At 36.7% G+C, this 4,858-nt stretch overlaps 1 pseudogene; it reads right to left on the minus strand.

The window, feature by feature from the left end:
- Positions 1–494: 494 nt before the first annotated feature.
- Positions 495–4,128, minus strand: LOC107134162 (annotated as a pseudogene).
- Positions 4,129–4,858: the final 730 nt, after the last annotated feature.

The raw sequence follows: 4,858 nt of genomic DNA on the forward strand, positions 1-4,858 counted from the left end.
TCATATTTAACATCTAGAAAAGGGAATGAACTTCAAGTGACTCTTTTAATAGAATGAAGTAAAAGGGATAGGTGTCATAGCATTTAGATTAAAAGAATCTTAGAATTTATCCACCACTAACATGTTCAGGCCCTCCCACTGTAATTTTCTTTTAGTAGTTATACAATGTTTTCTTTTATAAACTAATGAATTCACAACTTTTATACATCATATTTTGTTTTCATATAGCCCAAATACTGAGGTACATATCTTTTTCATATCAGTTGGATTTTTCTTTTTTTCTGTTACATAAATGAAATTAAATTTAACAAATATAATCATTTAAAAAAATTGGAGCTCTATTTATTATTGCTGTTGATTACCTGATAGCATCAGAACAAAATTTTATGTAAAAAATGCTACAGCAAACAAACAAAAGTAAAGTTTTATTAAAAAGTACTAGAGCAAAAAACACACTCCAAAAAAAGGGGGAAGGGGGAGACAAAATACCTGGTTGCTCTGTATATCAACTTTTTCTTTTTCTTTTTCCCTGAAAATGCACGACTTCTTTTCAAAAAGGCCACTTTGTAAAAAGTACAAAGTGTTTATGGCTTCTTTAAACTGCTAAATCATCTCTGGCTTGAGAATCACCTATTGCTTTAAAAGGTCCTTTTGTACAACCCTGGCACTATTGTCGGAGGACACTGGCAATGGTATAAAGGTGAGCAAGAAGTCTAAGATGAGATTCAAAAGGAAATCCCCAGGTTCACTGGGTCCAGGTCCAGTTAGGCTAATCAGTGGCACAGAGAATGTGATGACAAGGATGGATTCACAGCTGCTCTTTTACCAACTCTGAATTCTGCTGCATCTTTCAAACTTCTTGGTACATTCTTACCTTCCTTTCTCCTTCCTCTGGAGTCAAACATTTCATGGCATGAGCAGAAAGTTTTGGTGGTGGAACACATAAAGGAGATTCTGCTTCCAGAAATTTAACAAAAAGTTCTGAAAAAGAACTATTAAGCCCAGGTTGCTCATTTGTCTCAAAGATGTGCTGGGGACATTTTTTGATCTTCCTCCAAGCCAACCCGTCATCCGCTTAGTAACACCACCATCATCTCCATTCGACAACTGCTCCATTTCTTCCTTTTGAATGTTCAGGATGCTTCCAATTAACTGTAACACTTTGTGATGCTTACTGTTCAGTGTATGGAAATGCCCAACAAAGGTTTCTCATTAGGGCTTTGTCCGCTTTTCCTTCTGTGCCATTTCCTGAGTTCATCAATTTCTTTTGTGCATCATTCAACATTTCTTGTTGGAACTCATTTTGCTTTTTAAGTCCTTCAATCTGTTCTTCCTTTAGATGTAACTGTTGTGTAAGTCTGGTTGCTGAATCCAACACACCATTGGCTTTATCCAAATATTCCTGTAATAATAATACCTCTCTTTCTAGATTTTCTGCCTTTTCCTTTCATTCGGTTATATGTTGTTTTTCCTTTTCTAATTCAGCTGAATACATAGCTTTTTCTTCTTGTTGGAAATGCTCTAGAACAATTTGCAGGTTAGTTAATGACATGGCATACTGCTTTATTTGTTCCTGGTAGAGCAAAAGCTGCAGTGCATACTCATCCCTCTCTTGGGAGAGTAAACGTACCTGTTTCTGCAGGGACTCTACCTGCACACTGGCTTGATGACTTGCATTAGAAGAGGAAAGTAGCTTTTCTTCCAATAGTGTGACTTTCTCTCTCAGGTTCATCTCTCTCTTCTCTGCAGCCCAAATTTTCTGGGTGTAAGAATCTTCTGATTCTAAAAGATGGCTCCTCAGTCTCTGTACCTCCTGATTTAAATGTAATTCTTTATCACTTAAGTGTTGAGCCTCTTGCTGGAGGGTACTCTTTTCCATCTGTTTGTTCTTTAGGGACAAGGTGAGTTGGTCTGTCTCCTACTGATATAGAATGCTCTTCTCCTTCATTGATTCAACTGCATTTAAAAACTGATTTAATTCCCCAGCCTTGCCCTGTTCTTTTTCTTGTAATACTTACTCAAAGGCAAGAGATTTCTCCTTCATCAACTTCATGAGAAGTTCATGTTTCTCTCTTATAATGCTTGATATTCCATTTCCTTTTCTTTGGATGTTTCTATTATTTTTTCATTTTCTCCTTTTAGTTTAGAAATCCATTTCTAAAATTAATATTCTCTCCTCGAGGTTAGTTATTTCTTGCCTCAACAACTCATTTTCATTCACTTTGTTAGTGAACTTTGCATTTGAAAAAAGGTAACTGATCACTTTGGGCTTGGATTAAGAGGTCTTTTTCTTTCAGTAAATTTTGTAACAGATCTTGTTTGTCCTTGAGCTGTTTAATTTCAGAATCTGTTTGTTCATATTCTTTCTTTTCTCTCTTGGAGGCAGCAACGGTTGCATCAGACAACCTGTGGTTATTCTCCTGGAGCTCCTTAATGGTGGCCTCTTTTTCTTGCAGCAGTTTTCTCAGCTCTTTGACCTCTGCTGACTGGGAGGTAAGTGATGATGCAGACAAGAGCTGTGGTGTAATCATATCAAGTTTTCCTAAAAAGAGAAAAGTTGCCCTAGGCACTGCTGAACCTGGCCTAATTTGAGCCCCAAATATTTGACTTTGGTTTAATTCAGCTCATAACATTGGATGAGGCCAGTGTAGTCTGCTTCTAATTTAGAACTGTTATCACTGTCAACCAAAACTTGGGCTTCAAGTTGAAGAAGGTCTTCCTCGTGTTGGGCTGACTTATGATGCAGATTTTGGATGGTTGTCATTACCTATTGTGTCCATTCCTCCATTTTTTTCACTTGTTGTTTTAATTCATCACATTCTTGTAGGAGCTCCTCGAACTGATGACTATTAACACCTCGAACCTCATGACCAGTGCCAGAGATTCATAAAACTTCCAATAAAGTCTGACATTTTTTACTTAGTGCATCTATTTCAATGTCTTTTTCTCTAATGATACTAGATAAATTCTGCAGAGTTTCCTCTAAACATATCTTGATAACTATTTTCAAATTTTGGACTTTTTTTTTAACTTTCTTCTTGAAGTTGGATGAGAGTTGTTGTTTTGGCAGTGACTATATCCTTCATTTTCTGATGTTCTGCTTGCAGTTGGGTATTTTCTTTTGTCTTCTCATTTAAAATAGCTAATATTTGTTCTCTTTCCATAGTGAAGGTCTGCAGTTGCCACTGAAGGTAAACAACATCCTGGGTGTAGGAATCTGAATAAATTTTATCCTGAAGAGCTTATATCTCCACGTCTTTCTGCTGGATAACTTGAGTGAGTTTACCAACTTCATCTTTGGACAGCTGATCAATCTGTTTGGTTAAAGATATATTATTTTCATTTAGAAGTTGAATCTCAAGTTTTCATTCTTTAATTCCTTTCACTAATTTTTCAATTTCATAGTTATACAGGTGGTGTTTTTCACTTCCATTTTCTATAGAAAGGCTTTTAACTTTTGTTTCTTAAAAACTATCAGAATTGTCTCCGGGAGGGTTGTGTGTGTCTTCCTACAACTGGGCTTTTATTTGTTCAATGGTTTTCTGCAAATTCTTAATTTCCTCATCTTTCTGCTCCATCACAGAAGGCCACAATTGACTACATTCCAGTTTCAAGTTTTCACACTGTTCAATTTCTTGTTGCTTTCCCACACTGAGATGCACTTTTTCTCTCTCCAAGACATCTCTGTCATTTTCTGCCAAAGATAATTTTTATTTATGTCTTTTATTTGATTCTCAAGTTCTCCCATCTTTGTTGCAGACTCTACTTTTTCAGTTTGTAGAACCTGAATAGTTTTTTACATCTCACAGATTTTAGACTCATCAGTTACTGTAACTCCTGAGTCACCTTGTTGTTACTGATTTTCAAGTTTTTCGATTCTTTCTTCATAGTCATTTAATTCCTCTTGATACTGGTGACTTATCTCTGCCAGTTTCTGTTGATGTGCATTCTGCAAAACTGACATTTCCTCTTGATGATTATCAAGATCTTGACTTTGGTTTTGTTCAAGTACCTTAATAGTATTTTGTAGTTTGCAGATTTCACTTCGATGAGAATTATGTGTTCCCTTTGCCTGTAAGGGTCCGGCGAAGCGTCGGAGGAAGAGACCACCAAGGGACTGCGACTCATGCAACAGCAAGTGGGGTTTATTGAGATTCCAGCATGCTGGGGCTCCGTGCTCACTCAAGAAGGGAGAACAGCCCAGAGCCCAGAGCAGGGGTTGTGCAATGCTTAAGTACACTTTTTGGGGAGGGCGGGACTTTACATACATCACAGTCTCCTTTAACAAATCACCATACACCGCGGGAAAGTCAAACAACAATATCTCTAATGCACCTAGATGCAAAAATCCTCAATAAAATCCTGGCGAATCGGATACAGAAACATATCCAAAAAAAAAAAATTGTGCACCATGATCAAGTAGGATTCATCCCTGGGATGCAAGGCTGGTTCAATATATAGAAATCAATAAATGTTATTCACCACATCAATATACTTAAAGATAAGAACCATATGATCATCTCGATAGATTCAGAAAAAGCATTCGACAAAGTACAGCATCCCTTTATGTTCAAAACACTAGAAAAACTAGGGATAACTGGAACTTACCTCAATATTGTAAAAGCTATATATGCTAAGCCTCAGACTAGTATCATTCTGAATGGAGAAAAACTGAAGGCATTCCCTCTAAAATCTGGAACAAGACAGGGATGCCCTCTATCACCACTTCTATTCAATATAGTTCTCGAAATACTGGCCAAAGCAATTAGACAGACAAAAGAAATTAAAGGCATTAAGATAGGAAAAGAAGAACTTAAATTATCACTATTTGCGGATGATATGATCCTATACCTAGAAG

Source organism: Marmota marmota, unplaced genomic scaffold (genome assembly GCF_001458135.2).
Source record: "Marmota marmota marmota unplaced genomic scaffold, marMar, whole genome shotgun sequence".
Taxonomy (NCBI): Eukaryota; Metazoa; Chordata; class Mammalia; order Rodentia; family Sciuridae; genus Marmota; species Marmota marmota.